Raw genomic sequence first — 11,829 nt, forward strand, 5'->3', positions numbered from 1 at the left:
AGAGAGTTTTTCACTCAGATTCCTGGCAGAGGTTAACTCAGGACTGTAAATTGATGCTCTAAGATAACATGGTTTTTCCATAAGACATGCACCTAAATGACCCACTCTGGATGATTTGTGGAGGTGGACTCCTTTCTGGGACATGCAAAGCCCCAAAACATTCTTCCTCGCAGTGGTTAAAGAGTTCAAATATGGAGTTGGTGCACTTGTTTCAGGTTTACGACAGCGCCTGCTGCAGCTTTGTCAGTCTGTCTACAGATGGGGGACAAATAAAAGGGATAAAACAACTATTAAGTCACGCAAAAGTCAGCAGGACAGCTTCAATATGCCTTATAGTCTACAGGAGGAATGGACATTATCTAACATGACAGGTCAATATCGTGCATAGATGTTTAACTAGAGCTCCTGACTGCGAAGGCCATTATTCTCATCCTTTTAAAATGATTCAGTGACCTGCAAAGCATCTGCATTCACGGCCGTGTATCTCCACATATTTATTCAGTTTTTTTTTCTCCCCCCCCTTTACATTGTCAAACATCCTGTAGCTGAGGCAGATAAAGTGATACAGAGAAAAGAAAGACAAGAGAGAAACGTGGAGAGGGTGAGCGACTTTGAAAGTATTAATATTATCACCACGCTTCTCTTCACAGAGAAGCCTGATGGTCAGGAGGGTCCCGGCATTATCATGCACGGTTGCTGTAGAAACCAACCTTGACCTCAGCCTCACATCTTCATCTTCAGAAGATGCAGTGGAAAAGACGCGTGTGTGTGTGTGCGTGTGTGTGTGCGTGTGTGTGGGCATGTGGAAAAGATGTCAGTGTGCAGATATTTGAAAGTCAAATTAGAACTATGAAGCATGCATGACTGGATCAGACTTAGAGGGTACCACGAGGCACGGCTCGGATGCTAAATGGTCAGCTGGGGAAACACACACAGGTACACACAGACACACACAGACACACACAGGTACACACAGGTGCAAACCAAAAAAAGTTTGATGTCAGCTGTGCGATCATTTCAACAGGAAGTGTGCAGCGTGTAAACAGGAAGTTGGTGGCAGTGGAGGCACTGTGGTGTGGAAGCAGCAGCAGACGCTGGTCTTTGAGGCGTGCTTTGTTCCCTCGGATCAACACAAAGTGATCCAATCTCAGTTAGGACACGATAACTGCGGTGATGTTGGTGCGGGAACGCCGTCATCTTTTTATGGCTTCCTGTTAGCTCGTGTTTTATGACATTTGTGCAGATGGGAGAGGTGAAAAAAAAAAAAGGTGTTTTCTGTGTGTGTCTGCCTGTGTGTGTGTGTGTGTGTGTGTGTGTGTGTGTGTGTGTGTGTGTGTGTGTGTGTGTGTGTGTGTGTGTCTCTTCCAGCCCAGGGGGTTCATACATTATTCAGTCTCAGACATTAAAGATGTAGATGTGGTCAGAGACATATGCAGGAGAGACACACACACACTCACACAGACACACACATAAACACACACACACTTTTGTTGTTGCCTAATGAAACTCTGCATGGATTTTTTCATTCCACCGTAGTTTGATTATTTTTTTTTTTTTGATTCTCCTCTCCCTCTAAGCAAATTCATGAACATCACACACTGTTGACTCAATCGCTACACAAGCAGGGAGAAAAAGAAGACGAAGGAGGAGGAGGAGGAGGAGGTGGAGAAAGGAAGGAGGTGAAGGAAAATAGGATAAAAACAATGTAATGCGTGCTTCAGGTGTGTGTGTGTGTGTGTGTGTGTGTGTGTGTATTTGGACCGAAGAGGCATGAAACGTGTCTCAAGGAGCTGAGATTTCACAGCCCAGTGACTCTGTCACTGTGCACCTGCTCACTGAGACGGTGGGAGGGAGGAAATAAGAGGAAAAAAAGGGGGCGGAGAGGTGAGCTGAGGGGGTCTGGGATAAAATAGAGTACAAAGTCCATCAGGAGAGAATCAGGGTGAGGAATTTATTCAGCTTTTTTAAAAAAAAAGTACACATGCAGTGTTATCATCACTTTGTGTGTGGTCACCTATTAAACATCTCTTTCCAGAACTATTGGTTTTTATATGTCACTATAACAGCGTCCACTCTTCTGGGCATGTTTTATTTTAGCAGAGATTCTACCCATGAGAGTATTACTGAGGGTGGACATTGATTTTGGGGGCGATACGACTTGAGGTCGGTATTCTGGTTCAGTTTGTCGGCTTCGAGGTCAAGGCTCTGTAAAGGCCAGTCAAGATCTTTTACACCACGCATGGATTTCTTTATGGATCTCACGAGGGGGTGGCATCGTTATGTTGAAACAGTAAAGGGCCTTTCCCCAAACCTAACTGTAACTCACAGAAAACATTTTGACTCGTCATAGCAAGGAAAAGCACAGATCCACCTACTAACATTAACAACGGCTCCAAAAGTGCCCCCAGTGAGGCATGACAGCATGGCAGTGAGCCAGCGTGCAACAATACCAGGATCCTTTTTACAGCAGACATTTTGATCTAGCAGAGGCAGGAAAAGCACAGGTGGAACTACTAACATTAACAATGGCTCTGTTCCATTAAGTGTCCCAGGAAAGCGTCCCCGGGGAGCCAGCGTGCACAATGCCAAAACCCTGGAACTGGTTCACCTAGAGCCCCCGTTAATGTTATTAATTACACCTGTTCTGATGTGTCAAAGTGTCTGGCATGGAAAAGGGTCTGGTGAGGCAGGTAAATGCAATTCAGCCATCACCACACCTGTATTGTTTACACCTGTGCTTCTTCTACTGCGATGCATCAACACGTCTTCTGTTGATTTACCTTAATTGTAACTAAGTCCACACAGCCCGAGACCAAAACTTGAAACATTATGTGGGTTTTTCCACTTAGCTTTGTAGAATCTCTCTCTCTCTCTGTCGTTCATTGGATCTATCGATGTAATATACTTTAATTACACGAGTGTCACTCAAGCAGTATAACAAATGATTAAATTACAATGTTGGGAATGATGGTGTATTACAATAATAAGACGCTCTCCCTGTCTCTGTCTCGAACGTCTTCTGTCTCTCTCCATCACGATGCGAGAATAAAAGACAAGAGCTGAATTAGAGCGAGACTCAGGTGTGTCTAAATCTTTAATTGGATTTCTTCTCGTCTCCTGGTCTTCGGTGAAATGAAACATTTAAGTCCGGTTGGCCTGTTTTATGCCATTTTTAAGGTAACGGTAATGTTTTTTGGTTTTCTTTTTCTAAAGATGTTTTTGCAGGTTTGTATGATTTTTGCAGAACTTTGTACGTGTGGGGGTGTGTGCACACATGGACATGTAGGTGTATTCGAGTGGATTTGTTTTTGAACATGGCTTGTGTGCATGTGTGCGTTTGACATGGGAGAGAGATGAGAGAGTGAGGGAAGGGGAGGTGTGGGGGTTGGGGGTGGAGGGGTGAGTGTTATCTTGCAAAGCAGACGTTTCGAGCATAGCTGGGACTGTAAGGTCAGCGCGAGTCCTGTGTTTTAGCCCCAGGATGAAAAGCTAATAGCACAGTAATGACAGAGAGGGAAACTGCAAGCAGGAGATAAGGTAGACAGAAACAAAATGGCCATCGCTGAGAGGGCTGATTACAGAGCCAGCGAGCGAGCATAAGAGAGGGAAAGAAGCTAAAGAGAGAGAGAGAGAGAGGCAGAGGAATGGGGTGGGAGAAGGAACAAGATAAACAATATATAAAATGGATGGATGTTCTCACCTCTGGACTCCTCTGGGGGTACATTCAAATGATTTCCAGTGAATTTTGAGAAGGTGACTCTGTCTTTCCTGCACACAATTATGCATCTGTCGTTTTTATGTTTATTAGAATGTGCAAATGTCTAGTTTCAGAAAGAACTAAGCCTTTGTGTTCAGGTATATAATATGTAAAATGACAAACTCTGTGCTCTCTAAGAGCATCTGGCTGTAGTTTGTAGTTAGCTTTCACGTGTTATTTCATCTATTTTCCCACGATCGTAAATTCATCCACAGTCCCAAGTTTCAAGTCAGGGGACCCAATAAGATGACTTTGATCCATATCTGGGAGGGTCACATGAAACCTGTTACAGAGGGTGCACATACAGTGAGCCTTTGTGTGCGGTTTTCGGGGAATGAACATAAATACAAATAAGACTAAATATAAATAAGACAAGACTCAAAGAAATAGTGGTGATGGGCAGAATGTTATCATGGAGTCACTGGAATATTATGAATCATTCCCCTATGGGAACATGCTGCAGGTTTTTGTTGATCGTGGTGTTTGTTCTCCCCCTTGTGGTGTTTATTACACATTACACCGAGCAGATGAGAGCTTTGACTATGACACACACTGTTAGTATTCAGACTGAGACAGAGCTTGGCGAGTGCATTAAATTAAATCTATGTAAATAAAATTAAAACTCTAGATTTTCTAATAGTCTCTGTACGCGCACACATTCCACTACACTGTGGTACATGTTCTTGCTTTCCCTTTCTCAAGGCAGGTCAGAATGATGGTGGAAGTACAGTTTACATAATTTCAGATGACCAATGAACTAATGTTTTGCTCAAAGACACTTCAGAAAGGCTTTTTACTCTTAAAATATACTGAAATCTACATTATACATACACTTTACATGACATGTTATTAATGGCACAAACTGGAGACAAAGATGCTCAGGTCTCTGTCACAGATGTGGGATTTTAAATTATGGTTGAAAAGTTTGTGTCACCAGCAGTTAAAGAATTACTGGACAAACATGATTTACAAATTAAGCTGTTTATTTGGCGACTGTCTAATAAAATCTAACACAACAGCATCGTAATATAAATATGATGTTCAGTCTATAGGATAATTTATGCACGGAGATGTTTAGTGGACTGTATTATGTCGAGAGGTGTTTCTAATGTGCTGTCTCATTTACATACATTTACATGACAAATGCTTCTCAATATCATGCAACAAGATACAACAACACCACTAAATATACAGACTCGAAAATTACCACAGACGAACATGAAAAAAGGGAGAATTAAACATTGACGAAGCCTGGATTTATTACATGGCTGTTGAAGTGGATTGAATTACTAATTAACTAACCCACTGTACGTTAATAGCTTCTTTATGGCTCGTTCAACACTGACAGCGTTTAATACACAGTATATTGTCATTCATTAATTTATAATCTCTTTGGATAATTGCAGGGACTTTGTACCAGATAACAACAACAGTGCAGAACCTTGGCTTTCTGAATCTACTGAACATGCTGCCTTTAACTCTCCCAATATGTTTACAAGAAGAGCCAGTCTGGTTTCAGGATGGCTCAATCCACTGAGTCTTAGACTCCATGTTGTACCCTCATCTCATAATCTACCCATGGACAGAAAAATGAACAGCCCTTAAGTCATTTCACTGGGGTATCGTCTGTGTTTCATAATGGCAGTATATTCACAAATGTATCACAGATGTCAGGTCTTACTAGTGTAGGTTTTTCTTTTCTGCATTCTTCAGACAAAGCACTGCTTGCACTCGCAGTACATAACCACTTCCAGAGACTGTACCGAATATTTCATTACTTTTTAACCTATGACAATTTTATTGCATAACATGCTGTGTATTTATAGTAGTTTCAGTTATATTTTAACATCTTTGGAGAATGTTTCACGATCCAATTCTTGGATTTAAATGAGTTTTTTAGGTCTGCAAGGCAATGAATAATTCTAAACAGTTAAATAGGAAATATAAAATAAGATAAAACGGGTCAGTAAAAATTATATTTCAGTGTATGATATCAAATGTCCAGAATCTGATTTAATAAACAATACTGGCAAACAGAAAAGTCTTTATCCTCAATTTCAAAAGAACTCTTGCAGTTTGTTCCAGATATGTGGTGCATGAAAAGAAAGAAAGCTTCCTCTACATGTTTGACTTTGGGGACAGAAAGCAGAGTGTCCCAGACGACCTGAGAGTTCTAGGTTGGTTCATATTGAATTGTATTTTAGGCCTAAACTATTCAGCACTCAGCTGCACACATTCATCTGTCTGATGGATTTATTAGAGAGACCTGTAAAGACTCTGAGGATAAATGCACTGTTAAGCCCTTTACTTCTTGATATTTTCTTTGGGTGATAGTATTGAGAGGTCTAAGTCCATGACTGCACCAAGATATCTGGATTGGTTTGTAGTTTTTAACGTTACTGACTGAGGCTAACTTTTAATTGTTTTTTCTTGGTTCCAACAATCACTTTGTTCAGTTGAAGAAGTATGTATAATGTATAAGTATAGCATATTTTGTTGTTTTCTATAATCTGAGCTAGAGGGAGCATCTAGATGTTGAACAAAAGAGGACCTAGGATGGAGCCTTGGTGAACTCCACAGGTCATATTTACCGCTCAAATGTATAATTATATATAGATACAAAGTAATATTGTCATTTAAGTAGGATTCAAACCAGTTTAGTACTGTGCCAGAGTTCCCAGTTTTCTAGTTAGTCCAGTAATATGTTGTGGTCGCCTGTGTCGATTGAAGCCCTGTGATCTAATGATACCAAGACTGATATTCTGCCACTGTTAAGTAGATGTCATTGAAATCCTTACTATAAGACTTTAGAACAGTTGTTTAGTGCCAAAAAGTTGTTCAACTTTTTAAAGAAAAACAGCATTTCAGGGATTTCTCTTAAAAACTGGTGCTTTGATATGGGCCTATAATTGCTCATTAGTCAAATGTCTAGATTGTTCTTTTTTTTTCAGACTGCAGTTTTCAGGGCTCATGGGAAGAAGAAGAAAGAGAAGGGACATGTTGACGATTTGTAGAAGATCTGAGGCCATGCAATTAGAAATGTTTTTTTTAAAGCCTGTTGGCAAAATGAAGTATATTGTAGATAAAAGATTGTAAAAAAAAAAAATACAGAGCTCTGTCATTCCCTGGAAAACCAGAGACAGATTTGATCGAGTCTAGACAACACTGCAACTTCATCCTGATCCTGCATGTTTACACACCACATTCAATGGCTCAGACACATCTTTACGAGGGATTTAGTCCGACCCTTTTTTAGAAAAAGAATTGTAGTCATTTTCTTTCTGGATTACCATACCATTACGCCAGCCGCTCCACTGAGCTCCACTTGGTAAACCAACCCAAATACGCCAATTTCAACCTCTTCTACTCCAACAAAAATGGTCAGCTGTGCATGCTACCCAAGAGCACCTGTTCAAGGTTGTGAGGAGGATCTGGCCCTGTACAGACCTCCAGGCTGTTCTCCAGCCGCTACACAGTCCGTTTATTCATATTTTGCCTCCACCAGATGCTTGGCTGTCCTTTCCCCGTGCTAGCGGTCATCACTTCACACGGTCGTGACTACTGATTCTGGACTTCCCAACTGAGAAACGACCTTCGTAGTCTAGGCAAAACATAAAATTCACTCATTGCCTTCTGTCAGAGAAAACTCATCTTCCATATCTTATCACAAATACATTTTCTCATTGAATGCTTTCTCCTTTCTTCTTTTCAAGACACCCACTCCTTATGCATACAGTACTGAATTCATGCAGGCCAAAACAACAGTTCTGGAACAAATCATACCTTCATAAAAGTTGCAATGTCCAGGTTTTTGTTTGGACCTGTTTTAAAGAGGAGATGATGCAACTGTATTTTTATTTTTGAGGACGTGGTTTGTGGTGTTAATAATGTTGCACCATACTGAGAGGTGTTTCTAATATTATGTCCAACCCATTTATCATCGAGGGCAGAGCAAATAACAGAAACGCCTCTCGGTCTAACAATAGAATTCAGCACCGCAAACTGCAGCCTCCAAAATCATACAGTTGAAGCAACACTGAACATAAATTACCCCTTTTTCAGCAGTGCAGTGCAATTTCACACATAACTCCTTAAGGAAAACAATGAATTATGAGTTTACTCACTGATAATGTAATGTTTGGATAAAGGTGTACACCAGCATAAGCTACACTGCATAAAGTGAGAGACATTATCTATGTTTGTCTGTGTTTAAGTTACGTATATGCTTTATTGGTCGATTCTTTTCCACGTTTGTCATTTGAAAACACAATGTCCGCAGCTGAACTCTAGCTTACATATTGATTGAGGACACCATGACCCTCTTAACCCTCTTAACCACCAGCGCAAAACATACGTTAACCATTTACAGAACTCCATTCACCTTTTTCAGAGTCACATGTGTCAGTAAATGATGATCAGAAATGTCAATAACAGACTCTACTATGGCTGTTAGAAGTAGTTGGAGGTGCTGAGAGAAACAAGCAGACAGCAATGATGAACCTACAGTTTATTGTGTATCAAAGCAGCCACAACAACAACAACACAGGCAGGAACACTGAACAAATGCATTATGGAGCTATGGAAACTAATGTATCCATTCATATCAGACACCTGTCACGTGATAGATCCAACCTGATTTAGCTTATTTGGGGTTGGAAATAAGGTTGCTATAGTATTACAGATATTACCTCGACCACAAACACAAACATTTACAGTATAAAAGTCATAATAATTTTTATTATGCCTGATTTTAGGGGGCTATAGGACCCCTACTTCCCACATCAGTGATACAGTAGTATATTGAAATAACAGGGTCAACACAGGTGCTTCCAATGACTAATTAAGGTTACATTCAATTTATTGTCGCAGAGCAAACAAGCACACCAGAAGCACCCTGACCTGAATGGAACTAAACCTTAATTAGTATCATTGGTAACCCCTGTGTTGACCCTACTATTTCATGTCAAAATATCTGTTTTGAAAAAGATCTATTCCAGGCCAACATCCCAGTTTTATTTATATAATTCAGTGCAGTCTAGCAGCTATATATTTCACTCTACTGACAATATCGTGTCGCTGCCCAGCAACTTAACGATCAGTGTTATGGTTATGAACAAGTGCACACCATAACTCTGACTGTGTAACAAATGTAGCTTTCGTAAGTTGCTGCAGATCATTTGACGTGTCACACCATAATGTGTTTGAGTGCTGCATGATGGAAAATCATCACATACAGATATGTGATGATTTATGATCGGGACCATCATTTCATCAAATCCTTAAAATCTCTTCTCAGAAGTAACTCCTCCTAACATGCTGACCACATTTCATATATCAGGAGTGGTGCAGAGAAGAGCTAAGTGAAAAATTCATTGTGTAAATGCTGCCGTGCCTCATAATTACAGAAAAAATGCATAATTTGTTCAGTCTAATGTGATCCAACACAACAACTGTGACAGAAATTTCTCCTGTACGAAGCTTTACACCGTCAGACAGGTAATAATCCTACTTTATGTTTATTATTATGGCTGTGGTGGGTGGTATGTTGTACTAAAGTACATTATATAGAGAGACTGAGAGGTATTTCTAATTCCACTCATACATGAGAGTGCCATAATATTAAAAACAGCTCTAAATATAAGGCAGTCAGTTCAATACCACTGCGAATTACAACCTCGGCAGTAAACATATAGTTAGATTAATACCTCTCTTACAGCAGCACGCTTTGATAGATGATGGTCTGATAGTAGATTTAATGACAGAGCTGTTGTATTGCATCACATTAGATTGCACAGGTGTGTTTAATGAATATAACACACAGGAAAGAGCTGACTTCTGGTTATGTCATCGGTGATATTACTGTTTGTCCACTAGGGAGCAGAACAGAACATTGATGAAAGCATGACAGCAGAGTATGCTCAAATTTAGTCCAACACAGTAAAAGATCATTCAAAAACATTAAGACCCTCCGTTCTCCATCTATCATAGCGTGAAGCCACGCCGCTTCAAGCGCTTTAGGTGCTTTATGTTCAGCGTTAAATTCAGTTTTACTCCTCATAGACGAGCACAAACTGTTTTATTTACACCGTAGTTAGTTTGTGATGAATTAGCAGTCCCCCCCCTGAAACTAAGGCATACGTCAGAGCATTCCCCTTGTGTGTCACTTTTATTGCCTAGCCCTGCACAATCCAAACTCCCTCCGCTCCCTCATCCTTGCCCATTTTCCTTCTATCTCTCTCTTTGTTTGCCCATTCCCCCTCCCTGCTCTCTCAGCAGCTTTTGACTTCTCTCAAAATATGCAAGTGTTAGCATCCCCACTCCCCACTTTCTCTCTCTCTCTCTCTCTCTCTCACACACACACACACACATACAGATGCACACACACACACCATGACCACCACAACTCTCCACGGGAGAGTTCTGTCATGCTCTGTAGATTGGGTGTCCCAGGGTGATTAACTATTGATACGGAGCTCAGGTAACACACCTGATATCTGGGGTGGGGAGAGAAAGGAAGGGAGGGGGTAGAGGGGGGGAAGGGAGAAAGAGAATAGCATAGGAAGAGTGAGGAGGGGAGAGAGAGAGAGAGAGAAGAGAGAGAGAGAGAAAAGAGAGAGTGAAACAGAGAGAAATAGTGTGCAGGGGCAAATTAGGAAAGAGTGACATGATGAGTGAGCGCGAGGGCAGTTAACACACAAATACACACTCTGGATCTACATACGGGATGTTTTCTGATTGGAGGGCGTGAGTGGATGCTCAGGCCCTGGTAGCCAATGGCAAAGTGGCATATTGTGATGACTCGGGGCATAGCTGAGGAAATGGGATGCTGAGGGCAGTGAATGTATTGAAAGAGATGGAACAGTGTGTGTGTGTGTGTGTGTGTGTGGAAGGCAGATGCATAAACAAATGGATCACTGTTAGAGAAGAAACATCCATTTGTTTAAAAAACTAAACCCATTGTGGCTCTGCTCTCCAACCCCCCCACTCCACTCCAACACCACCACCATCCCCCCCGGACCCCAAATTACTTTTCATTCGGTTTAAGGGTGGGTGCATGTGTGTTTACCGTGTAAACAGACCTACGTCTCTGTGTGCCAGTCAAGTCCCTGTGTCAGCATAATTACAATGAAGTCAGCCCCTTAAATTCTTTATCTCCACCTCTGTTCTGCCTGATAAGCATCTGTCCTCTCTTGACTGCTTGCCGGTGGGGAGTTAACCCCTAAATCCCCCTTTTCTCGCCCTCCACCCTTACCTCGCAGGTGAACTGCGACAGCAAAGCAGCTTTTTACTCCTTCCACAGTACAGTGTGTGTACGTTGTGCTGCATTTCTTTAAAAGATTGAGTTGGTGAACGAGGACTGAGCTATATCTCTAACACAAACGCACACACACACACACACACGAGCGACTGGTGCAGATGGTGTGCCTCAGCACAACAGTTTGCTGTGGGTAGCTAATTATTTTTGCTGATTATAAAGATATGTTACAAAGCATTTTTATCGCCAATATGGTTTTTAGTGGAATAAAGTGCTGAATTTCAGCACCATCAGGAACTTTATCTCCCAGCCCTCAGTCATCAATCTTTCAGAAGCACACACACACACACACAGACATACACACACACACACAAGGTGAATGGGTGAAACAAATAGACAGTGTGGTGTTGATGTAATCAACAATATATAATACAATATTTGACACTCCTTCAGATAATGAAGCCAGATTTGCATAATACAGATTTGAGTCTGTTCCTTTTAATCTCTTAATGCCATCAATGTCACACACAAGCATTTACCTGTTTAGCTTCTAGTGTATGCAAATACACTCCTCCTCCACCTTCACCTTTAGGCGAGATGGTACACAGTATACTATGAACACCATTTTCTGCTAAGGCTGAAGCAAGAGGCTTTGTTCGGGCGGTTAATTAAATATTTACTAAAGCTTTACAGATCAGCTATTGAAGATTACAATAAAAAGAATAATTAAAAATAACAGACTGTATCTGGTCCTTGCCTCTCAGATGTGAAGTTTTCTTTTTTGTTTTTTTAGATAATTTTAAATTGATTATTATTA

Source organism: Larimichthys crocea, chromosome X, assembly GCF_000972845.2.
Source record: "Larimichthys crocea isolate SSNF chromosome X, L_crocea_2.0, whole genome shotgun sequence".
Taxonomy (NCBI): Eukaryota; Metazoa; Chordata; class Actinopteri; family Sciaenidae; genus Larimichthys; species Larimichthys crocea.